Source organism: Piliocolobus tephrosceles, unplaced genomic scaffold (genome assembly GCF_002776525.5).
Source record: "Piliocolobus tephrosceles isolate RC106 unplaced genomic scaffold, ASM277652v3 unscaffolded_45085, whole genome shotgun sequence".
Classification (NCBI taxonomy): Eukaryota; Metazoa; Chordata; class Mammalia; order Primates; family Cercopithecidae; genus Piliocolobus; species Piliocolobus tephrosceles.
The window spans coordinates 790-27,425 of record NW_022329960.1 but is presented as its reverse complement, the minus strand read 5'-3'; the positions used below and the strand labels follow the sequence as shown (position 1 = coordinate 27,425).

Here is a 26,636-nt window from a genome sequence, read left to right as displayed (position 1 = left end):
TGGGGGATTCAGACTTGGAAATGCAGGCCAGGGAATAGAGATCATGCTTCCCTGTCTCCCCACCCTGTGCTGAACAGTCGAGGAGACCGAGGGTGGGGTTGATACCCCACATGCTTACTTGGGATCATTTTTGAGTCACTTTCGGTAGTTCGTGTCCTTCTAGGAGTTTGGCTGTTGTGTCTAGATGGTCTGATTTATTGGTGTACAATCGTTCGTAGTGTTTTCATGGAATCCTTTTATTTCTGTCAGGTCGGCAATAATGTTTCCTCTTTCATTTCTGATTTTAGAAACTTGGGTTTGTAATTGTTTATTTATTTTTATTAGAGATGGGGTCTCATCATGTTCCCCCAGGCTGGTGTTGAATGCTGGCCTCAGCGATCCTTCCACCTCGGCCTCACAAAGCACTGGGATGACAGGCGTGAGCCATGGTGCTCAGTCTCTGATTTTAGTCATCATCTTTCTTTTCTTGGTCAGTCTGGTGAAAGACTTGTCAATTTTGTTATTTTCAAAAAACCCACTTTTGGTTCTGTTGACTATCTCTTTTGTTTTTCCATTCTCTGTATTTTTACTTCCATTTCCACTCTCACATTTATTATTTTCTTCCTTTTATTCACTTTGGGTTTAGTTCATTTTCTAGTTTCTTAAGGTGGAAGGTTAGGTTTTTCATTTGAGATTTTTCTTCTTTCTTTGAATGTAGACATTTACAGTTATAAATTTCCCTTTCAGCACTGCCTTAGCTGCATCTTGGAGTTTTTGATACGCTGTGCTATTTTTTTTTTTTTTTTAAGGTTTTGCTCCATTGCCCAGGCTGAGGGTGCAGTGGCGCAATCTTGGCTCACTGCAACTTCTACCCAGGTTCAAGCCATTTTCATGCCTCAGCTTCCCGAGTAGCTGGGATTACAGATGTGCACCATGACACCTGGCTAATTTTTGTATTTTTTTGTAGAGACGAGGTTTCACCATTTTTCCCAGGCTGATCTCAAACTCCTGGACTCAAGCGATCCTCCCGCCTCGGCCTCCCACAGTGCTGGGATGACAGGTGTGTGCCACCGTGCTGGCCCGTGCTGTGCATTTGTTTGCATTCTTCTCAAATTAGTTTTCAGTTTCCCTGATGGTCTCTTCTTTGACTCACTGGTTGTTTAGGAGTGCGTAATTTCCACATATTTTTGAATTTCCCACTTTCCTTCACTTGATTTCCAGTTTCGTGCCAGTACAGCTGAAGAACACTTCTGCTTTGGTCTCAGTCCTTCTCCATTCACTGAGGCTCGTTTTGTGGCCTGGCACATGGTCTGTCATTGGGAATGTCCCATAGGCACTCGAGAGGACTGTGTATTCAGCTGTCGTTGGGGGGGGCGTGTGTGACAGATGTCCATTCAGCGTACCTGGTTTCCGGTGTTAATCTTCAGAATGTTTCTGACACTAGAAAATCAGAAGCTTTCCACTGTTCCCAGCACCGTGGCTTTGGGAGAGGCCAGTGAGCCTATGGTTTTGGAGCCTGGTTGTATGAGAGAAGCATGTGTGGAAACACCAGGGGCTGGCTTTGAACCCCATTCCCCCAACATGATGCCATGTGTGGCAGACATGATGCTTGGCTTTGCTCTCTCAGGGTTCCATCTGCGACAGGGGCTACTTGTGCCTGTGGCCTCATCATCTCAGGCTGAAGGCGGCCCTGGTCCTCACCAGAGGGACTTTGTGAAGCAGAAATAGATGGCCTGGTGCAGGGGCCGAGCCTGGCCAGGACCTCGGCCCTGGGAGTTGTAAAGAAGGCCGTCCTCTACCATGAGCATCTTCACCAAGCTGTGCCCATGTCACAGTGTGCTCGGTGTCTGCCCTTGTACAGGTACATGGCCTGTCTGAGCTCAGGTTCCCCGCCGATGGGGCCCAGGTTCACAGAGGTGTGAAAGAGACAAGCACAACGCAGGGGCCTCCGAGCCCAGCCAGCCTCACTTCGATGCTAGGAGGCTGACGTCTTCCATTTTGTCTTCTGCCCAGGCCAGCTGCGGGCCGTCTGGTGGCTGTGCTACTTCTACAGCATTGTCATGCCCAGCGAGGCCCAGTGTGTCCTCTACCACGAGTTCCAGCTTCCTCTGGCCCACAAGGTGACTGACAAGGTGCTGGAGGGGGCAGGTCCTGGAGACCATCAGTCAGCTCTACCTGTCCCTGGGCACCAAGCAGTGAGGGCTGGCTTTGCAGTGGTGGGGGTGTGGAGGGGGGCAAGGGGGTTAGGAGGGGCAGGGAAGGGGGCACAGGGAAGCTGGCCCAGGGCCCCATCAGCCCCTTTCCTTTGGATCATTTGGTTCCTTGGCATCAGATGCTTTGAGCTGGTGGGTCTGGGGTTGTCCCAGGGCTGCTGCTGGCTTGTGAGTCCCAGCTTGAGCCTCCCTTGTTGAGTCAAAGGTCATCTCAACCCCAGCAGAGGCAGTACGTGCACTCTGGGCTGTTCTTCCTACTATAGTGGCTTTTGTCATCTGACCTCTGCCTGCCCCGAGTCTTCAGTCCTGGCTTTCATCTGTCCCCTTAAATGTGACCACAGCAGCCACCTGTGGCTTCTCTCCCACAGAAGACAGAGCCAATTGTGTCACCTGCTTCCCTGGGGCAGGGTTTCAAGGTCTCACGTCCCATAGGTGGCCCACTCGGCTTCCCCCGAGCATCCTGACCTGGTGGGGTAACCATGGCCCTGGCCACCCCACCCATAGGGCCTGGTGACATTGCTGCAGTCACAGCCCCTCGAGTGTCAGACTTACTGAGAGAGCAGGGAAGTAGCCAGATTCCATGGGGACCCGGGAGACTGGCTCCAGTCTTGGCCTCAGGTTCGCAGAAGGAAAATGGGCCAGTGTGCTAGAGCCATGCTTCTCAAAGTGTAGTCCCTGGGCCAGCAGAGCAGCATCTATGTCACCTAGGAGCTTGTGGCAAGTGGGAGTTCTGGGTCCTGCCCCAGGTCTGTGGAGCCGGAAGCTCTGGGGGCAGGGCCAGCAAGCTATACAGACAGGCCTGCGAGTGACTGTGATGCCTGCACACCTTGAGAACCATCGGCCTAGATAGCCTCTGAACACTAATGGCTCCTGGTGCGTCTGGAGAAGACACAGGCCACGTCTAGGAGGCAGGGGAGATGGGCTAGCACACTCCTCCTGCCACAGGGCAGCATGATGTTCGATTCCCTGAGAAGGATGTCCTTCATCTTTTCCATGCCGTGTGTGTTCACCCTGGCCCTCCCAGCAGCCTGGGAAGGGCAGAACACTGCACACACAAGAGGGCCGTTCCCAGTCCCCACATGCCAGATTCATCTGTCACCAGACCCACGGGAGGAGACAGACTGGTTCCAGGAGGATGAGAGCCCTTGTTCTGACACGTGTGTCTGGTTCCAGGGCCTACAGATCCACTCTGGACTACACCAAACAAAGTCTAGGGATTCTCATTGATCTCCAGAAGAAAGAAGAGGCGCATGCCTGTCTGCAAGCAGGGAAGATCTACTACATCCTGCGGCAGAGCAAGCTGGTGGACCTGTTCATCCAGGTGAGTGGCAAGGGATGCAGGAGGGCCCCTGTGCTGTTCACTCTCTGTCCATCCATCCATCCGTTCATCCTTCCATCCATCTATCCATCATCCATCCATCCATCATTTATCTATCCTTTTATCATCCATCTATTCACCCATCTATCCATCGACCCATCCATTCATCCTTCCATCATCTGTTTACCTGTTCATCCTTCCATCCATCATCCATCCATCCATTCTTCCATCATCTTCCCATACATCTGTGGGTCCTTCCATCCATCCATCCAATCATCCATCCATTCACCTGTTCGTCTTTCCACCCACGCATCCATCATCCATCCCTCCGTCCATCATCCATCCATCCTTTTATCATCCATCCATTCATTCACCTTTTCGTCCATCCATCCATCCTTCCATCTATCTTTCCATCATCCATCCAACTGTTCATTCTTCATCCATCCATCCGTCATTCATCTGGTCACCTCTTCATCCATCCATCCAGCTGTTCATCCTTCTATCCATCCAACCATCTGCCATCCACCCATCCATTCATTCATCATCCATCCCTCCATCCATCCATCCTTTTATCATCCATCCATTCACCTATTCATCCTTCTATTCATCCATCCATCACCCATCCATCCTTCATCCATTCTTTTATCATCCATCCATTCAGCCACCATCCATCCACCTGTTCATCCTTCCATCCATCATTCATCCATCCTCCCATCATCCATCCACTCACCTCCTGCTCATTCTTCCATCCGTTCATCCTTCCATCTATCCATTGCCCATCCATTTATCCATTCATCCACCTGTCCATTCATTTGCCTGTTCATCCATCCATCTTTCCACCAACCATCCATTCACCTGTTCATCCTTCCACCCATCATTCATCCACTCACCTCCTGTTCATCCTTCCATCCATCCGTCCATCTCTCCATCCACCCACTTATCCATCCATCCTTCATACATCCTTTTATCATCCATCCTCCATCCATTTATCCATTCATCTATCCATCCATCCATTCACCTGTTCCTCCTTCCATCCATCATTCATTCATCCATCTTTCCATTATCCATCCACTCATCTCCTGTTCATCCTTCCATCCGTCCATCATCCATCCTTTCACCCATCCATCCACTGATCTATTCGTCCATCTATCATTCATCCATCCACCCCTCCATTCATCTATCTGTCCATTTATTTATCCATACATTGGTCTATCCATCTATCCATCCATAGGTACATACATCATCTGCCCTCCACCCATACATACATACACACATCATTCCAACCACCCATCCACCCATCCGTCCATCCATTCAAGCATTCATCTATCCACACACCCATCCATCCATCCATGTGTCTACATATCTGCTCATCCATTCATCCATCCATCTACTCATTCCTAAGCCACTGCTGAGCACCTGTTGTATGCCTTTTCCCTCCCTCCAACTGGTTCCCTCACATCCTCCCCCAGTGGCCAGCATCTTCTCCCTCAGGGCAGAGGTGCGGCCCCTCACAGTGCCTAGCACCTGCTGGTATACAGCTCATGCTCAAAGAATGGGACCACTCAGGTAACACACAGAAGAACATGCTCCAAGCGACACGTGGCACATCTCCTTACAAAATGGCTGTTTTCAGAGGCTTTCCCAAACACAGTGTGATCTGGAACAAATTGCGAAGCCCACGAGCCTGGTGAAGCTTTCATTATTGAGCACCTGCTGTATACGTCCTTGAGCTGAGGAGAAGGATCAACAGCTCATGGCCAAGAGGGGACCAAGCCCACCCACAAACACTGTTGATCTGTGGCCCTGAACTGCGGCAGGGATGTGGCAACGCAGAAAGGAAGCAGGTGATGGGCTCCCAGCAATCTGGGGGCCACGGAGACTGTTTGAGTTGTGGGGGGTGGGTTAGGGCTATCCCTGATAGGATTCACAGGTGTTGGGCTCCTGGGCTGCAGCTGCTCAGTCACCTCCTGGCACTCAAGTGCATCAGTTCATTGTCCTCATGCCAGTGGTGGGGCAGCCCTAATGCACAGGTCTAAAAAATGCTCAGGTGTACCTGCAGTGTGAGAGAGGAAGGAGGCTGGGGAAGGTGGGTGTGGCCACCTCGCCAAGTGTGGGTCTTGAGGGAACTTCTGCTCCTTTCAGGTGGCACAGAATGTGGTCCTGTACACAGGCGACTCCAACCTGGGGCTGGAGCCGTTTGAGGCAGCTGGAGACATCTTCAACGAGGCCTGGGAGCGGGAGAAATCCGTGTCCTTCTACCGGGTGAGCTGGCCTGTGGGCTGATGAATGTGGGCCTCAGGGGGTCACCTGGCAGGCTGAGGCACAGGTGTGGCAGAGCAGAGGCCTCCCACCTGGAGGCAGGGCCACCCATGCACATGCTTAGTTTCCCAGTGGTCTCACCGGGAATGATACTGACTGTGCCCCTGCCCGGGACAAACGCTTGGGGCCTGGATGTGGCAATGGCCCTATCCTTGTGGTCTCACCAGGAATGATATTGACTGTGCCCCCTGCCCGGGACAAACGCTCGGGTCTGGACATGACAGTGGCTCTACCCTTGCACCTGATGATCTCAAGCAACCATGAGTGGGAAGTCCTGTCCCCATCTTCCAGATGAGGAAGCTGAGGCTCAGAGAAGCACAGGGACATGTCAAAGGACACACAGCATGTCAGTGGGAGGCCCAGGGCCAGGGCCCAAGTCTGCCTGCACCCCGAAGCGGGGACGGCTTCTCCCTTCCTCTGAGCTCACGGTGTGGCTCAGCTCTGGGCACAGATAAATGTGTTTTTAGAGCAGAAAGGAGTGCTGGCTCCCCCGAGTCAGACCCCCGGTGCCCAGGTGGGAGAGGCTGGTCTGAGGCTGCCGGGTGTAGCTAGATGGGCCTCAGGTGACTCTTCAACCCCCAACTTGGGTGTCTGAACCGTGCGTTATCCCAGAGCACAGAGCTCTGCGGACGTGCAGGAGGTGCAGGGGTAACTGGGGCGTGGGATGCTCCAAGCACACATTTGAGCTCTGAGGAAGGCGCTGGGCAAGGTGGGTGCTGCAGGAAGCCTGACCCCACCTCCCTGTGTGGTAGGACCCGACCCTGCCCCTGGCAGTGACTACGGGCAACTGCAAGGCGGAGCCGCAGCTGTGCAACAAGCTGGTGGCACTGCTGGCCACGCTGGAGGAGCCCCAGGAGGGCTTGGAGGTTGCCCACATGGCCCTAGCACTCAGCATCACTCTGGGTAAGTCCCCTGAGCCCCCGTCCTGCCAGGATCCACACTTTGCCAGAGCCCAGCCTCCAGGTCTGTAGGGCAGTAGCTGAAACAGCTGCTGGATTGTCCTGGTCTCCTGTCCAGGCAGGCAGATCTGCCCAGCTGGCTCCCCCGTCCAGCCGTGCGGCACAGCCCGAGGTCTCTCACGCAGTGCTGAGCTCTGCTTCCTCTGTCTCTTTCCGCTGCTGACCACAAGGGCCACCCAGTGTGCCCTCTGCCTTCCAGACATGCCAGGCATCTCGGTCCGTGTATGTGCCAGGCTGAGTGGCACATTCCCTTTGTCTTGTGCTCTTCCCACCCTCATCAACCACACAGCTCTCTGGCTGATGAAATCCCAGTTCCCCTTCCAGCAGCCTGCCCCTTAAGGCCGGGCATCCCCTGGTGCTGTGCCAGGATCGTCTGTCCTCCTCCAGAGACAGGAAACCCTGGGTGGGCCGCATGCCCCAGAGCCTTGTGCCTTGCGGCGCAGTACACAGTAGGTGTGCAGCTGTGTGGGAATGCATTGAATGCAGGCTCTACAGCACTCGCCCTGAAAAGGGGAGGACATCAGAGACAGCCTAGGCGGGTTTGTGCATCAGTGGGGGGACCTGGAGCTCAGGCATGCGGTGACTCCCCAAGGTAAGGGGCTGTGATCATGACACACCCAGGAGAAGTCGGATGTCACGTCTGCAGGCTGCATGGAGCCGCGGTTCCCAGGAGCACCTGGACTGCATGGGTTGTGGGCTCCCCTGGTTAAAACCAGTGAGCAAAGGCAGGTGGCTATGTGCAGGCAGAGCTGGGCCATCCAAGTCCGACTTTGCCAAAGCCTCACAGTAGACAGGGGCAGGCCTTATTAGTTCTGCTTTACAGATGGGAAAGTGAGTCTGGGAACCCAGAAGGGACTGGCCAGAGCTGCCCAGGTGACCACAGGTGCCTGGAGGCAAGCCAGGTGCTGCCCGGACTCTGCACACCTGCTCCTGAGGGGCCTGTGCCCTGACTGCCCCAGGGAGCCACGTCCTCACACCTGCCCCTTTGGCCTGCACCCCAGGGGACCGGCTGAATAAGCACGTGGCCTTCCACAGGCTGGCTGCTCTGCACCACTTGCTGGGCCATGGCAAGCTAGCGGAGCACTTCTACCTCAAGGCCCTGTAGCTCTGCAACTCACCACTGGAGTTTGACGAGGAGACCCTCTACTATGTGAAGGTGTACCTGGTGCTCGGTGACATCATCTTCTACGACCTGAAGGTCGGTGGGGAGGAGCAGGGCTCTGGGTGTTTCCAGCCCCCTTGGAGTAGGATCTCCACCCAGACCCCAGGGGCCTGGGTTCCAGCCTTCCTTAGGAATGGCCCAGTGGCCTCCCTGGAGCTCTGCACACAGCTGGAGAAACCAGCAAGGTTCACAGATACAACCCAGCTCCCAAGCTGGCCAGGCCCCACCCTCAAGAACTCAGTCTCAGCCTGGGAGGCTGACACATAAGCGGGCAATGGTGGCCTCTGGGTAAAGAAGGGGGATTGTAGTCAGGGGGGCCCTCCTGGAGGAGGTGACACCAAACTGAGTCTTCACACTGAAGTGTCAGGTTGCATTTAAGAAAGAAAACAAGGTCAGGAAGAGGACATTTTGGAGGACGGCATCATCCTCACATTGAATCCACATTGCAAGATCTAACCCAAGTCCCAGTGCCTCCTCTAGGAAGCCTGCCCAGGGTGCCAGCCTGCACTGAACTCCTTCCTGGAGTCCTGAGACACCTTGAATCTTCACATCACCCAGGAAGGGTGGGGTGGGACCCGTGTCTTACCATCCACTTCACAGTGGAACCCCAGCTCACAGCAGGTGCAGTGGGGCGGGGCCCTAGCCAGCCAGGTTGAGACCTTGCTGGGTCGGGTCTGTCTTAAGGGGAAGTGCTGTGCTCTCTCTGGCCCCAGCCCTGCAGGGGTGGAGAGCTGGGACTGGCAGACTCAGACCTGGGGTGTCTCCACCCCTCTGCCCAGCAGGCACCCGCCCCTCCTCAGCATAGCACTGGCACCACGTCAGTACTCCCTATGGGCTGAGGGGTCAGGGCGCTCCAGTCCAGGGCCCGAGATCTTGGCCTTAGAACAACATGAGGAGCTGGAGCAGCCCTAAGACCCCGCCCCGTATCCCTCACCACAGGCCTGGGGCTGTCCGGGAGGCCCCTGCCCAGTGCTGGTGACACCTGGTGGTCAGAAGCGGTCCCTGTGGCCTCCCAAGTCCCAGCCAGACAGGGAGGTACCAGGTGTCAGGCCCAGAGGGACGCTGCTCACCGCTCATGGGCTTGCCTGGGACCCAGGGAACGGGCCTCCCAGAAGTGGGCCTTTATCTCCTTTGTCAACGCTGCCGCCCACTCTGCCTGCCCTGGAGAAAGGAAAGGGCCAAGTAGTACCTGAGAGGCCGAAGTCCACGGAAGGGGCAGAAGCCTCCTTCACCTCCTTCTTGTGCACAGCCCTCTGGGCCTCATCGTAACTATGTTGTCAGCCCAGGCCAGCTTCCCACAGGGAGGCCCCCTCAGAATTCCCCAGGGGCGACTGTCTTTCCAAGGCCACACCCTTCTCCTTGTATAGGAGGCTCTGGACCCGGGGGCCAGAGGAGTGGGAGAGAAAGCTGGGCTGGATGGGGCCTGGAAGGCTGGCGGAGAGGCAAGGTAAATGGGCATCCTAGCCGATTGCCTCTAAAATGAGGTCCCCTTTACTACACGTGAGAGTGAGCCCTGGAATAGGGTGGATTAAGTGTGTCCTGGCTCAGCCTGCCACTCACTAGCAGCTGCACACACTACAGGCACATGGAAATGCACATGCAAATGCACAGGCACAGGGGCACAGGCACCCAAACACGCACACGCAGAGACATGCTTTGGCTGGCTGCTTCCTGTGTAGTTAGGAAGCCGCCACCCCTTCAGGAAGCCCTTGTCTCCCACCCCGGCTAAGTCAGGGGCCTCCTGGGCCCCCACAGGCTCCTGGGCTTCCCTCTGCCACAGCCCGGGCCACCTTTGTGGTCAGTGTTCAGTCCCAGGTCCCTCAGACTGGGAGCAAGGACGTTAGGCTCAGCCATGCACCCAGCACAGAGTCCAGTGTTTCGCTGGGCCGGGGGCCACTGGATGTGCAGCGGTGGTGACTCAGGGTCTTCTCACGCCCCTGCTCCATGTGTGGGGCGGGGCAGTGAGGGAATGGACTGCTGCATCTTGGACTTTGTCCTTGGCCCGGGGAGCCATCTTGAGATGGTAAAGAGGGACAGGATAGGCCTGGGTCTTAGAGAGGTCCCTTGGGTGTCCCCCATGTGGAGGAGGCGCCTGGGGAGAACCCGGCAGGGAGATGGGAGGGTCAAGGTGGAGGTCTGGGAGGCAGCATCCCAACCCAGGGATGGTGACTTTGAGCCAAAGATGCATTGAAAATGGGAGTGGATGTCTGGGGAGTCACACTCCGTCAATAGTTCAGGAAACATTGCCAGGGAGGACACCTGTGAGATGGTTTTGTACCTGGCCTGGCCCGTGGAGGGCCTGGAAATGATCAGCATAGACAGGGGCCAGAGGGGAGCCTGGGTCACTCAACGCTGTGCCCCTGCTGTGGCTTGGAGCCACGGGTCCTGCATGGAACTCTCAGAGCAGGCAGGATCTGCCCTGACCTTAGCCCATGGGGAAAGCAGCCACTGCCTGCAGAGAGGGTGGGACTGGGGCAAGAGGCTTGGGGTGAGTGGAGCATAGGGATAGTCCGGAAGGCGTCCAGGGGTTTCAGGGTTGTCCCCAACTCCTGCAGCTGCGACCACAGCAGTGTCACAGGCTTCAGGGCTCATGGGGTGAGCCAGCATTGGCTGGACATGTGGAATGACCTGGAGACAGGAACAGCCTCTGGGAAGACAGGCTCCGAGTCCCCTTCAGGAATGGTTTGATGCAGCCGGGTACTACCAGCTGGCACTGGCAGCCGCCATGGACCTGAGCAACAAGAAGGGCACAGCTGAAGACCTACACGCGGCCGGCCACCATCTCCCACAACTTCCTCCTGGACCACAAGAAGTCGCTCCTCTTCTACCAGAAGGCCAGGACCTTTGCCACAGTGCTCAATGTCTGCAGGGTCAACCTGCCTCCTCTGCCACTCTGCGGGTGGGCCCCCTGGTTGGCCCTGCCACCCTCACTGAGGACAGCATCCGAGGGAGTGGGTTTTATGCCAGGAGGATGGTCTCCTGCCTCTCCTGGTGTCTCCCGTGGCTCATTTTCTGGGAAATGGAGGCATGAAAGCAGGGTTCAAATAGCAATAAATGCTTTTTTGCAGTAACATACTGAATTCCCCAGGGCATCCTTCCCTGTGTGCTTCCTGGGCAGTGTCTAGGGGCAGCTCCTTCCCTGGGGACAGCCCTCTGTTCTTGGGGATGGGAAGGACCCTGAGTCCAACAGACCTGGGCCAGGTCACCATGAGCCTCTGTTTCCTTGGCGGCCAGAGGGGAGACGGTGGTAGAACTCCCTGGGCAGCTCCCTGCTCTCCCTGCTCAGAGCTTTTGCTGTAGGTCTCGTGCCGCCCTTGCCTTTATCGTTCAGGCCCCTGTGCCCGCATGTGGGGGCTGCTAGTGCCCCTGTTCGCCATTGAAGAAACAGAGGCACAGAGAGGTTAGGTGTCTCGCCCACCGTCACACAGCAGGTAGGGGCGGAGACACAGAGCCCAGTACACTGACCACCACACCACCCTGCCACCTTGCTGCCAGGAAGGTGTACCCCATTAGGACCCAAGGTCACCTCCTGGACCTCTCTTGTGGTGTCAGGAGAGCCACAGGCCAGTGAGGGTGGCCCCCGGGATCCCTCACTCAGTGTCCTCTGCTCCCAGACTTGGCTGGGCCGAGCCTGGCCAGTCCCACCTCTGGCCACCAGTCAGCCCTGCGGGAAGTGAGATGCAGGGATCTCCACCTGTGTACACGCTGCTACCCAGTATTGAAAGCTTTATCTGGGCTGCTCCCTATGCCGTCCCCACAGGCCCCCTCCCCTTCCGGCCCTCGGCCCTCATCCCAGTCCCTGGAATCCCAGGTTTTCCTTCTTGGAATCTCTTGGCCCCAGGGAACACAGCTCACAGGTCTGTTTGCCAGTTTACAGCAAGGAAACGGAAGTTCAGAGACTGTGGGTGTCCCACGTGATTCTCACATACACTGCACTCTCCCAGGCCCCTCTTTTCAACACTTTAAATGAGGTGACATTCACATCGCATGCAATTCACTATTTCAACGCGAATAATGTGGTGGCATTTGTGCATTCACAGTCCTGTGCAACCACTCACGCCATGTAGTTTCAAAACGTGTTCATCTCCCCAGAAGAAACCTGCCATCCTCACTGAGCTGTTACCCCTCCTTGGTATCCCCCAAGCCCCTCGTTTATTGGAAGGGGAAACTGAGGCCCAGAGAGAGACTTGCCAGTGGGTGGAGCTCTGATAATAAGGAATCAGGCACCCATCTGCTGCTTCAGTCCTGGGTTGGTTTTCCACCCAGCAGAGGTGACAGAGCCAGGAGGTTCTGGGACCCCACGCTTGCAGCCAGAGCCCTGCCCCGAGCTTCCCCACCAGGGGGCAGCAGAGAGCTTTCCAGAACCGGCCGCAGGGCTGGCGGGAAGCAGTGGGTCAGAGCTGCTGACAAATCTCACGTGGACCCCAGATCGCTGTCTCTGTGGGTTGGGCTTGGGAATTGGAGAGGAGGCCGCATGATTGGAAACGTGAAGACAGCACGGCCTGGCTGGAGGAGCGGGAAGCGCCGTCACGTTTACTGAGGACACAGATCTGCCCGCTGGGCCGGGCCTGCAGCCACTCTTCTCGGGGTGGGGTCCGCAGGTCCGGGTTGCTCTCAGCCCCTGACCTGCCTCAGAGTCCGGGGGGCTTTGAAACTGTGCCTCCCCATCTCCACCCACCCTGGCTGGTGCCATGAGGGGACTGGATCCTGGGATCCTGTTCCTCTTGGGCAGCAGAGATTGGGGGACCAGAGGAGATGATGGGTCTTCAAGCCCCACATTCAAACCCCCGCCCACCACTGACAGTCTGGGGGTTCGGGGAGAGGGAGTTGATGTCTCTGAGCCCCAGTTTTATCACCACTAAAATGAGACCGACATACTGGGGCAGAGTGCCAGCCCCAGGGCTAACAGAGGCCTGTTTCCTACTGACAATACCTCTTACCCCTAGGAACAGCTCCAACAACCACACACTAGGGAACACTCAACCCAGGCCAACTTGTCAGAGGCACATGAGCCAGAGCGATTCCATCTTGAATGGGGCCTGGTTAAAGGGAGGCTGAGACCTGCTGGGCCGCATTCCTAGGCGGCTAGGCATTCTTAGTCACAGGATGAGATAGGAGGTCGGCACAAGATACAGCTCATAAAGACCTTGCTGATAAAGCAGGTTGCAGTAAAGAAGCCGGGCAAAGCCCACCAAACCCAAGATGGCCCACAAGAGTGACCTGTGATTGTCCTCACGGCTCATTATGTGCTAATTATAATGCATTAGCTGCTACAAGACACTCCCACCAGCGCCACGACAGTTTACAAATGCCATGGTAACATCTGGAGGTTCCCTACATGGTCTCAGAAGGGAGGGCAGAAACTCTCCGTTCTGGGAATTGCCCACCCCTTTCCTGGAACACTCATGAATAGTCCAACCCTTGTTTAGTGTATGATCAAGAAATAACCATGAAAATGGGCAACCAGCTGCCTTTGGGGCCACTCTCCCTACGGAGCAGCCATTCTTTTCCTTTCTTATTTTTTTTGAGATGGAGTCTCGCTCTGTTGGCCGAACTGGAATGCAGTGGCATGATCTTGGCTCACTACAACCTCCATCTCCTGGGTTCAAGCGATTCTCCTGCCTCAGCCTTCCTAGTAGCTGGGATTACAGGCATCTGCCACCATGCCAAGTTAATTTTTTGTATTTTAGTGGAGACAGGGTTTTGCCATGTTGGACCAGGCTGGTCTCAAACTTCTCACCTCAGGTGATCCACCTGCCTCGGCATCCCAAAGTTATAGGATTACAGGAGTGAGCCACTGCGCCTGGCCAGAGTAGCCATTCCTTTCTTCCTTTTCTTTCCTAATAAACTTGCTTTCACTTTATGGACTCGCCCCGAATTCTTTCTTCTGTGAGATCCAAGAAACCTCTCTTAGGGTCTGGATCGGAACCCCTTTCCAGTAACAAACTTGCTTAACCTCTCAGACCCTTCCTCTCTTCATCTGTAACCAAAGACAAAGCCTCCCCCGAGGTTCCAAAACTGTGGAGAGAACGCATGGGAAACGAGGGGCACAGAGTTGGTGTGCAGAACCAATATCACAGACTGGGTGTCAAGCCACTGTCATGTTGGAAGTAGTATCATGCTCTCCCCCACAAGTTAGGAGGAACAGTATCACAGGGGAGGTGTGTACCTTCTCCAGTCCTGGGAGTAGTATCATCATCTCTTCCTTTAGATGACAGGAACAATATCACAGTGTGGGTGTACACCCCGTGTGTTTTTGGAAGCAATGTCATTCTCTCTTCTAGGTTTTACGATTCGTATCACAGGCGGGGTGTACACCCCTTGTTATATTGGATGGAGTCTCATCCTTTTCAACATGTATCTTTAGAACAATATCCCATGGGGATTGTATATCTCTTCAATATCGGTAGTAATACCATCTTCTCCTTTCCTGGATATAAGAAACAATATCACAGGAGGGGTGTACACCCCTTGCAATGTTCGTAGTAATATCACTACCAAGGTGTGTGTGCACCTTCTGGGATGGGGGAGTACTATCAGCCTCCACCCCGCTGCACATTAGGAACAATATAAAGGAGGCAGGGTGGTTACAACCCCTGTGATATTGAAAGCAATATTCTTCTCTTTCCCCTGTACATTAGGAACTATATCACAGGGGTCTGTACACCTTCAGCGATATTGGGATTCACGTTATTCTCTCCCCCACTGAATGTCAAAAACAATATCACAGAAGGGTGTACACCTCCTACGATATGGCCAGTAATATCATCGTCTCTACCTTTGGATACTAGGAACAACATCACAGAGGGTGTGAACACTGCCCCGCAGTGTTCCCCCTGGATATTAGGAGCGATATCCCTGGTGGTGGGAAGTGGAGTACATTAAGAACAATATCACTGGGTGGATGTACACCCCCTGCGATATGGGGTGTAGTGTCATCCTCTCTTTTCTAGGATATTAAGAACAGTATCACAGGAGGGGTGTACAGTCACAGTCCCTGCGTTATTGGGAACAATAGCATCTTCTCCCCCTCTCGATATAAGGAACAATATCCCAGTGTGTCTGTACATCCCCCACGATATTGGGCGTAATATCATCGTCTCTCAACGTGGATATTGGGCATAGAGTCACAGGGGGGTGTACGCCTTCTTTGATATTGGGAACAGTATCATCCTCTCCAATCAGGATTCTAGGCAAAATATCGAAGGGGTTTTACAACTCGTGCAATATGGGCAGTAATATCATCCTCTCCCCACCTAGATGTTAGGAACTGTATCACAGATGGCTGTACACTTCTTGCGATATTGGGAGTCATATCGTCTCCCATTGTGGATAATAAGAACAATATTACAAAGTAGGGGTACACCCCGTACAATATTGAGAGAAGTATTATGCTCTCTCCTTCGGGATCTCAGGAATGATATCGCAGGAGGTGTGTACAACCCCTGTGATATTGGGAGTCATATCATCCTCTCCCCCTGAATATAAGAAACAGTATCACAGGAGGATGTACACCCCGTGATATTGGGACTCATATCATTTTTTTCTCCCTCTGGATATTCAGAACAGTATCACAGTGGGTGTGTACACTCCCTGCGATATTGCCACTGGTATCATCGTCTCCCTCCCAGGACATAGGGAACAATATCACAAGGAGTTATATACTCCCTGCAATATTGGGAGTAATATCTTCCTCTCCCCCTCTGGCTATTAGGAACAATGTCACAGAAGGGGTGTACACCCCCTGCTCTATTGGGGGCGATATCCTCTCCGTTCCTGGATATTAGGAACAATATCACTAGGGAGTGTACACCTCCTGCAATATTGAGACTGACATCATCCTCTCACCCCCTGGATGGTAGCAATCATATCACAGAGGAGATGTACACCCACTGCGAAATCGGAAGAAATATCATCCACTCCACCTTTGGATGTTAGGCACAGTATCACGGGGGAGGTCTACACCCCCTGCGACATTGAGAGTCATATCATCCTCTCCCACCCAGGATATAAGAAACAAGACGACCGAGGGGATGTACACCCACTGCGACAGGTTCAATAATGTTATCCTCTACCCCCTGGCTATTAGGAATAACATCATAGAGGGGTGTACACTTTCTTCGATGTTGGGAGTAACATCCTCTCCCCGCCGGATATCAGGAAATCTATTAATATTAATAAATATAATAAAAATAATCATCAATATTAATAATCACAAAAAGATAAAATACTGGTTAAAAATGTTAACGAATAGTATTAATAGTAATATCACTATTTATAAAATAATATGAGCAATTCATGTTGCTTAAATCAAAACTAAGATGTTGGTAATACAATAATGATTAATATTAAGAACTGATAATATTGTTAAATGACATTAATATTAATAATTAATTTTAAGCGTGCATAATCATATATGTAAAATAGTTATCCATAATAATGGTATCCTATTGTGTCATTGATAATTATTAAAATCGATCCCTGATGTTTAATAATCATATTATTACTCCTAATACCGCAGAGGGTGTACACCTACCTGTGAAGTCGTTCCTAATATCCAGGGAGGGAGAGCATGGTATTAGTTTTAATATCGTAGTAGGTGTACAATCACGCTGTGTCACTGATCCTAATATCTAGTGGGATGGAGTATGACGTGACTCCCAACATAGCAACGAATGGTCAGCCACCTGATGATACTGATCCTGGTATTCACGGAAGAAGCGTATGATATTACTCCCAATATCGCAGGGAGGGTACAGATCTTCTGTGATATTGTTCTTAGTATCCGGAGGGGGAGAGGATGATAATAATTCCAGTATAGCAGGCTGTGTTCACCCGCCCTGTGATACTGTTATTAATATCCTGGAAGGGAGAGGATGATATGACTCCCCCATAGAGCAGGAGGCGTACACCCAGTCTGGGATATTGTTCCTAATATCCATGGAGGGGAGAGGCTGATATTACTCCCAATATGGCAGGGGGTGAACATCCACCCTGTGATATTCTTCTTAATACCTCAAGGCCGAGAGGTTCATATGACTCCCAGTATCGCAGACACTGTACAACCCCGTGTGATACTCTTCCTGATATCCGGAAGGGGAGAAGATGGTATTAATCCCCATATCGCAGGAGGTGAGCAATCACTCTGTGATATCTTTCCTAATATGCAGGGGAAAGAGGATAATATTATTCCCAATATTGCAGAAGATGTACATGTCCGCCCGTGATATTGTCCTTAATATTCCAAGACACAGAAGATGATGTTACTCCCAATATCGCAGAAAGTGTACACCCCTCAGTGATGTTGTTCCCATGATCCAGGAGGGAAGAGGATGATATTACTTTCAATATCACAGGGGTGTACACGCTGCTCCTAATTTCCACCTGGAAGAGTGGAATACTCCTTTGATATTCTTCCTAATATCCAGGCAGAGAGAGGATGATATTCAGCCCTATATTGCAGAGGACATACGCTCGTCTTTGATACTCTTCGTAATGTCTAGAGGGGGAGATAATATTACTCACAAAATCGTAAACACGCTGTGTGTCCATCGTGGTCCTAATACCCAGGCAGAGACATTACTCCTAAAGTCACAGGGGGTGTCTATCCCGATTGTCACATTGTTTCTTATACCCAGGGAGGAGAGGATGATTTCGCAACCAATATCGAGGAAGTCAGCACGCCCCCTCTGATATGGTTACTAATATTCACGTTGGGAGAGGATGATACTACTTTCAATATTAAAGGGGTTGCCCAAATCGCCTGAGATGTTTTTCCTATTATTCAGAAGAAGAGAGAATGGTCATACTCCCAACAGTGCTGGGGTGTCCTCCGCCATGTGATATTGTTGTCAAGACCTAAAGGCAGAGAAGGTAATATTATTCATTGTACTGCACGTGGAGTACACCCAACAGTGATATTGTCAGGGGGTGAGGCACCCCCACGAGGTGGGGACCAATAGCCACCCCCTCTCCCCACACTTGACTGTTGGGAGCCACCTCGCAGGGGGGTGAGGCACCCCCACGAGGTGGGGACCAATAGCCACCCCTTCTCCCCCCCTTGGCTATTGGGAGTCATGGTGGACTGACAGCCTGTTTAGGATATTGTGGGTATTATCATCTCACCCTCTGGAAATAATGACCTCTTTCACAGAGGGGTGTACACCTTCAGTGTATTGCTCAGGGAACGATGATATAATTATTAAACATGAAGAATCGATTTTAATAATTATCAATAATACTATCAATTAATATTTTACCATTAATTACGAATATTTTATATAGATGGTTAATATTAATGTCATTTATCAATATTAATTCTTATTTTATTGCCAGCGTCACTCAGTATTAAGTAACATTGTTATTATTTTATTAATAGTATTAATAATTATTAATACTAATCGTTATCATTTTTAACCAGTGTGTATTAGTATCTTGTCATTAATATCGGTGATTACTATTAGTTTTTATTATATTAATATTAATAATTAATATACTTGTTCCTGATATCCGGCGGGGAGAAGATGGTATTACTCCCAGTGTCTCAGAAAGCGTACACTCCTCTGTGATGTTATTCCTAATAGCCAGGGTTAGAAAATGACATTATTAAAACTACCGCAGTGTGTGTACATCCCTTCGATCATCTTGTTCCTTCTATCCAGGTTGCGAGGGGATGATATTACTCTCAGTATCGCAAGGGCTGTGGATCTCCACTGTGATATTTTCCCTGACATCCAGCCAGGGAGAGGAAGATATTACTAATAGCCAGCCGGGGAGAGGAAGATGTTACCCCCAATATCGCAGGGGTGTACACCCCCTTGTGATATTGTTCCTTATATCCTGGGAAGGAGACGATGATACTAGTGGCAATATGGCAAGGGTTTTATACCCCCACTGTGCTCTTGTTCCGAATAACATGATATGACTCCCAATATCACGGGGGGGGAGGGCACATCCTCCATGTGATAATGTTTCTTATATTCAGGGGGAGAGGATGATATGACTCCCAGTATCGCAGGGGTTGTACACACCTCCTGCGATATTGTTCCTAATGTCCCGAAAGGGAGGGGATAATATTTCTCTCAGTATCTCAGCTGGTGTACACCTCCTTTGTAATATTGTTCTCAATGTCCACGATGGGAGAGGATGATAAGACTCCCAATATGGCAAGAAGTGTACAGCTGCCCGTGATGTAGTTCCTAACATCCAGGTGGGGAGAGGATGATATTACCGCCCATATCGCACGAGTTGTAAAACCCCTTCAATATTTTGCCTGCGATCCTGAGGGGAAAGGATGGTATCACTCCCAATATCAAAGAAGGTGTACACCCCCTGGGACACTACGCCCAATATCCACATTGGGAGACGATGACTATATGCCCAATATCGCAAGGGATGTACACAAACCCTGGGATATTGTTCCTTATATCGAGAGTGGGAGAAGACGCTATTACTCCCAATAACGCAGGGACGGTGGCTGTACAACCCTCCTGTGATATTGTTCTTAATATGCTAGGGAAGAGAGGATGATGCTATTCCCAATATCGGAGGGGGAGTACACTCACCTAGTCATGTTGTTCTTAATGTACTCCACCTCCCTCCACCAGGGATATCGTTTCTAATATCCAGGGGAAGAGAGGATAACATTATGCCAAATATTGCAGGGGAGTGTACACACCCTCTGTGATGTTGTTCCTCGTATCCAAAGGTAGAGACGATGATATTACTGGCCATATCGCAGGGGGTGTACACCCTTCTGTGATATTGGTTTTGACATTCTGTGGGGGAGAAGACATTAAATCCCAATATCGCAGAAGGTGTACAGACCTCTGTGATGTAGTGCCTACTGTATGGGGAAAGAGAAGAATATTGCTCTCAATATCGCAGGAGTGTAACTACCCTGCCCCCGTATATTGTTCCTAATATGCAGCAGGGTGGAGGCTGATAGTACTCCCACTATCCCAGAAGGTGCACACACACCTGTGATATAGTTCCTAATATCCAGCGGGAAAGAGGCTGATTTTACTTTCGAGATCGCAGTGGGTGTACACTGCCCCCAACCCTGGGGTATCGTTCCTAATATCCAGGCGGGAAGAAGATGATATGGCTGACAATATCGAAGGGGGTGGACACTTCTTCTGTGATATGGTTTCTGATATCCAGTGGGTGAATGGATGATATTACTCCGATAAAGTAGGAGCCATACAGCCACCCTGGGATTTTCTCCTTAATAACCACAGGGGAGAGATGGTATTACTACCAATATTGCAAGGGGTGTACACCCCTCCTGTGATATTGTTTCTTATATCCAGGAAAGGAGAAGATGGTCTTAGTACCAATATTGAAGGGATGGACAGCCCCCATGGGATATTGTTCTAAAGATACAAGTTGAAAGAGGATGAGATTCCATCCAATATAACAAGCGGTGTACACCCCGCCTGTGATACGAATCTTAAAACCTAGAAGAGAAAATGACATTGCTTCCAAAAACACATGGGGTATACACCCACCCTGTGATACTGTTCTTGTCATGTAAAGGAAGAGATGATGATACTACTCCCACTACCAGAGAAGCTACACACCCCCCTGTGATATTGTTCCTCATAACTTGTAGGGGAGAGCATGATATTACTTCCAATATGACAGTGGCTTGACACCCAGTCTGTGATATTGCTCCTAATTTCCAGTAGGTAAAGTATGTTCCTGCTGAGAGAGTAGTGGGTGCATAGCCGCCCTGTGATATTTCTCCGAATATTCAGGGAAACACAGGAGGACATTACCCCAAATCTCCCAAAAGGTATACACCTATTGTGTGATATGGTTCCTAATATCCGGAGGTGCAGAGGATGGTATTCGTTCTCCTGTCACAGGCTGTGTACACGCAACCTGTGAAATTGTTCCTAATATCCTGAACAAAAGAGACTGCTAATAATGGACACACATTGCAGGGGGAGTAATTGGCTATTACGATCCACATCGCAGGGGGTGAGGCACTCCCCATAATATGGGGAGTAATAGCAACCCCGTCTCCCCCCTGGCTATTACGATCCACATCGCAGGGCAGTTCAGGACACCAGCCCTGCCCCAACCTTGACCCAGACATTGGGTGTCATGGGACCACCTCAGGGTGGGTGGCAGCTCAGCTCGAAGGTATCCCTGCTGCCAAAGACCAACTGTTCCTGCTAGTTTGAATCTGGCCACAGGGTCTCTGTTGGTGAGACAGGTGACCATGAGGCAGACTCCCTGAAATCTAGCACGACAGAGCTCAACGCCCCCATGAGAGGCACCATAGCACGCAGACTTTGCAGACATACTAGCGAAGGCCACAGCAGGCCCTGAGTGAAGAACAAGCCGACCAAGATCCTGGGGTCCTGCCACACAACCTTTAAACCAGGGACTGGAAACTGTTTCCCTAAAGAGCCAGGAGTCAGTATTTTCAGCTTTGCCAACTGATCTTTGTGTCAAGGATGCAACTCTGCCATGGCTGCACCACAGCAGCCTTCTGCAGGTGGCCTGTGAAGAGATGGGCATGACTGCACCCCCATCAAACTTTACTTATGGACATGGAACTTCTCAGTGCCATGAAGTGTTAGTTTTTTATTTGTTCAACCATTTGGAAACATAAAATCCCTTCTTGATTCACGGGCCACAAGAGCAGGCAGGGACAGGCTGCCCCTGGCCGACCTCTGGAATGAGCTTAGAGAAGGAAATGACAGGCTGGGCCAGCGCAGCCTCCTCACAGCAGATTCGCTGCAGGAGGGTCCTTCTTAGCAGCCACTTCTTATCCTTCATCTTGGCTTCAGATGCAGTTCAGGTGGAGAAAGAGAGAACAGAACTGGCCTCAGCAACAAGGAGGAAGGAGATGCAGGGTCAAGTAGCCACGTGGATCCATCACACTCAACACTCACACCAAGCAGAGCACAGGCAGGACCAACTCGGGGGCGCCAAAGTGGAGGCTCTCTGGGGTGGGGGACCTCTGGCTGGGCAAGATTCTCTACCTGAAACTCAAATAGAAGATCTACACAGCAGTAGTTACAGAAAACACACACTAAGAAAGAGCCCAAGATAAAAACAGGACACCAAGTTTGGCCAACCGGCTCTCACAAGGCAGTAGGTAAGATAGCCCAGGAGAGCCCACCAGAGGAGCTAGGGCTGGGTTCCTGCCTGCAGGGGGCCTGGGACACCCCATTCCCACAGACGAGGACCCATGTTTTGGGGAGGAAGCTGTCAGAGTCACCAGTGAGCTGTTCAGAGCTGGAGCCACAGAGCAGATGAGGAGCCCTGGCCACGTCCCGTGCAGGCTGAGAAGCTGGGGTGGGGGCACACCCCCAGAGGCACATGCAAACAGTGGACCGTGGGCCCTCCTCCTGCCCACGGGATGCTCAGTTCCCAAGGGACCACCAAAGTCTGGAACCCAGGGACACACCCCCTGACCCACATGCCCAGGCCTCCTGGACCAGGCAATGTCCAGTACAGGCAGACATTCTGGGCTTGGGGGCAGGACAGGGGTGGATGGTCCTGCTAGGCCGGCCTCCTTCTCCCTACCAGCTGGGCTGGTTGCGCTGTAGTTTTGTTCTGTCAACATATTGCTACCCACTTTGGCCACACCAGTCCCTGGCTCCCTGGCTAGGCCCAGTGCTGTCCAACCCACCTACACAGGCCTAGTCAGCCTAAGCCACATGGGAAGGGGCTTCTTGCAGTAAAAGTGGGGGCGCAGTTGTGGGGAGGGGGAATGTCTTAACCATCACTGTTTTACAGGATCACAGGGCTCAGGCAATGTTCAGTATTGTCACACACCAAGGTTTTTACAGTCTGAAGAAAACTACAGTCCTAAGGTGTCAGTTCTCAAAGCCCTTAAGTTCCTCCTGGGAATGGGCATATTAAAGAAAAAAGATAAATGTTTGACTTCGGGGGTTTGCCTACGACTTGGATAAGCATGATTTTCTTCTGGCCAAGCAGGGAGCAGCTGGACCAGACTGAAGGGAAGGAAGAACAAATTTCCACTCTGACCTCAGTTGGGCACCAGTCTTCCCTGTCAGAATGTGGGTGTGGTGCTTCCCACACACCAACCTCTGATGAAACTCAGCCCAAGGGTGCGGGAGAAGGCTGTCTACTTCTGAAAAATCTATAAAGTGCAGACACATCAAAAGCTTCAGAAGACTGTCAAGGACCAAGGAGATCACTGCACCCTTGGAGTTTACAGAAAATGGTCAGCATCACACGTGCCTGAGGTCCAGGGTCAGCTCCCAGCTGCCGTGACGCCGTGAGCACTGCCCTGGCTTCCCCTCTGATGCAGAGAGCTGGTCACTCCGCCGGCAGCACTCAGAGCTCAGAACATTCCAGATGAAAGCAATGTGTTCCTTTTAAAATGGGGAACCGGGGCAGTAAAACTGAAGCTCTACGACTATCTCAACTACTGGGTTTCGGGGTAGCATTAGGAAATAGTGAGAATCCAAATCTCAATTTCAAACGGATTACAGATTCACTGCAGGTTCCAGAATTTCCTGAAACATTCTTCCAATTTATCACTCAGAGTTCCCTTGCCAAAGCTAATAAAGTCTACATTCCTTACGGAAAAGCCACCATAAGCACCACCACAAATAAGATCAACTGACGCCCGCCCTTCGCGCCAAACATATAAACTGTTACTCACACAAGACTGTGCTGGAGGCAGCTCTCAGCTGAAGCCGAATCCGTGAGACTCCATTATCCACATTTTGGATCCAGTGTGAAAACTGTCAGCAAACCAGGGCCCCAGTGTGAAGCAGAGAACAGATCCTCTGACGCCTGCCTGAACATTTCCTTCCCACCTCTGTCTTGGATATTGAACACCCTCAGAGCTACTGAGTCACCCACATTTGCAGGTCATTTATCCAGCCACCAGGATAACACAATTATGCGATAAAAATGCCTTCTCAGGGCTTTGTCATACTCAACAAGGAAGCTCAGGAGACTAGGTAAGCCCAAGAAAGGGGGAAGCGTCCTCCAAACAGACAAAAACCAAGGAAAACCATGCAGAGACTCTTGAGAGAGAGAGCAGAAACAGAGCCCGCTGTAGCCTTTCAAGTCCTGCTGGCCGCAGCCCTGTGTTAGGTGGCACCATTTCCACGGATGCATCCTGCTGGGCCCATTTGAAAGGTCCCGCTTGTGAGAAATTCACCCCCACTTCCAGCTCCTGCAAGACCTGCTGCAGCCCCACTCCACCCCGGGGGCCAACTGTGCAAGTCTTCTTGGAGCGATCCCTCAGAGCCTGCTCAGTGTCTGAGACTGGGAAGCACCAATGATCCAGAAAGGCACAATCCCATTCTCCTCGTGCTGCTTTCTGAGTTCCAAGTTGTCTTAATAACGAGTCCTGCATAAACCCCGGGCTGGGGAGCCGGCCAGGGCCCAGCAGCACCCAGCTCATGCACTCCACTCACCCCACAGAGGAGCACGGAGGCCCCAGCAAGCTCTGTCTGCGGGGCAAGACACCAGAAACAGCCACAGTTCAGGGTTCTGCCACCCGCCCCGCTGCTGTAATTACCTGCTGTGATCTGAATTCTCATTGGTTGGAAAGGTGACCCCACAGCTCCGCTGCCTTAATTACCTGCTGGGATCTGAAATTGCATTGGTTGGAAAGGGGATCTCACTGCTCAAGCACTCCCTGCTGCCTCCTTGCAAACAACATAAAAAATCCTAAAACCCCTCTTAAAGGACGTTTACTATAACCTCAAAACAAGACCCATCCCAAGACCAGGGAAGATACACACGCACATCTGACACCTGGTGGACGTCACTGACTGACGCCCCACGGCTTCCGTGTGGCATGTGAAGCAGGAGGCCTGTCACGGTGACTCAGGCTGGGGTCTGAATAGGGGTCTTCCAAGCAACTAGGCAACCAGGACGCACACCCCAAAACCCAAGTCCCCGCACTCATGTACCTGGCAGAAATGCTGCGTGGCCATCGACACCAGTTGTGAACCAAGACCGATCTGTGTCCTGTGGCCCTCACAACGTCCGTACATGCCTGGGCCCCACACAGGCCTGCACGGCACCCTGCTTGCCTCCAGTGGGGCTCTCTCCTGCCAAGGGGGATGGCCCTGAAGTCCATTGAGATTTCCAAAGCTCTACAAAGTCGTCCTTCCTCCTGCTTGTTCAGAAGATCTAAAGCCCTGAAGACACCAGTGAGAATTGACCTAGCCTCTTAAGGCAGCTCAAACACCTAAACACTGGAACGCTGGACCTCTCTGCCCTCGAGAGCAGCCGGTAACACACTGGGCTAAGCAGAAGGCACAGATGTCACATCCAGAAGCCAGTGACGCTCACGTTTGCATTCCAGGAGCCACCCACGTGAGTCCCTCCAAGGCTTCCAAGTCCCACTTGATTGTTTTCATCGTATCTCTGTAATATCAGATACATTATATCTCACGGTATCTATGAGATCGTCTCTACTTTTATGAGCACATATGCTCCCTGACTTACCATGGGATGAAACTGTTCCAATAAACCCAGCGTAAGATGAAAATATCCTAAATAGAAAGTGCATTTGACATAATAGTTTCAACTTACAACGGGTTCATCCAGAGGCAGCCCATCTCGGGCCGAACAATACACCGAGTGTGACTAGTTCACACCATCACAAGGTTGAAAAACAATCACAAATGTAACCATTGTGAGCCAGGGACCATCTGTATTGTGGCTCCTGTCTTCAGAGACAACAGAAACCTCTTCTTAGACAAGAATCACAATTTATAATCCTCAAAATGTTAAACTAAAATTAGTTTAACCATCTACAGATTCAAACAAAGCCAAAGTAGGCCCACAAGGCCCTTTGTGCTATTCGCTAAGACACGACTCTAATAACCCTCACCACAGCCCCTCAGGGTGGGTCCCAGAGGCGGCTGAGGCTTGTGGCTACAGACACTAACGAAACCAAAATCAGAGTACACAGGTGCACTCAAGTCATATGACTTCTCCACTAAAATATGCACAAATGTTCATCAGCAAATCTGATCTTTGCTTTACCTCCCTCCCATGACCTAAAAAGGAGTCTACCACACACACACACACCCCACTTCAAAAACATAATTCACACTTGCATTCAATTCTGGGCATTTGAAATAGGCCTAATGGGGGATTAAACCTCTCCTCCAACCCATTGCTTAGTCTTCTTAGAGGATGAAGGATTTTACATAACACAAGTCAGCATATAAAAGAACTTGTATAGAAACATACTTTCAAGTGGTCCTCATTATAGTGATTCAATATACAAAGGACCCAACACACAGCACAATGTCTATTAGAAGAATGATTAATTTGTTCCCCTAATAATCCTAATATCTACAGAGAAAAAATACCCTATACACATTTTATCATTCTTGACCAGTATAGTCATACAAACAAAGGAGTATCACGAAACCAAAAGAACATTTGGTTTGACTCGCAGTTCTAAATTTAATATAAAATTGCGAAAACCACCAAGACAAACATGACTATGAAATATTTAATGATCTTCATCTAAATTCAAGTCACCATTCAACCACCAATACCTCTGCTCTCCTTATAGGAATTTTCCAAAAGTAAATTCTGGAATTAACAGGACAAATTTTCCTGGTGATAGAAATCAGGAAGAAATTGGTTGAAGGCTGTTCCTTGGCTGTCAAACTTTTTCTCAATAATATTTTGTAAAATAAAAGCATCAAACAAAT

The 26,636-nt window shown here is 51.3% G+C and overlaps 1 long non-coding RNA gene across 8 annotated transcripts; it reads left to right on the top strand.

The window, feature by feature from the left end:
• Positions 1-995: 995 nt before the first annotated feature.
• On the top strand, positions 996-11,017 carry LOC113224504. 8 transcript variants are annotated; one of them, XR_003309233.1, is made up of 8 exons: positions 996-1,039; positions 1,993-2,099; positions 3,366-3,513; positions 5,144-5,354; positions 5,653-5,772; positions 6,582-6,732; positions 7,790-7,986; positions 10,506-11,017. It is a non-coding gene; the product is annotated as an uncharacterized LOC113224504 (long non-coding RNA). The 8 variants fall into 8 exon arrangements; XR_003309229.1 differs by adding an exon at positions 1,607-1,840 and having other exon boundaries at positions 1,025-1,039; positions 7,790-11,017; XR_003309230.1 differs by having other exon boundaries at positions 998-1,039; positions 7,824-11,017.
• The last annotated feature ends 15,619 nt before the right edge of the window (positions 11,018-26,636 follow it).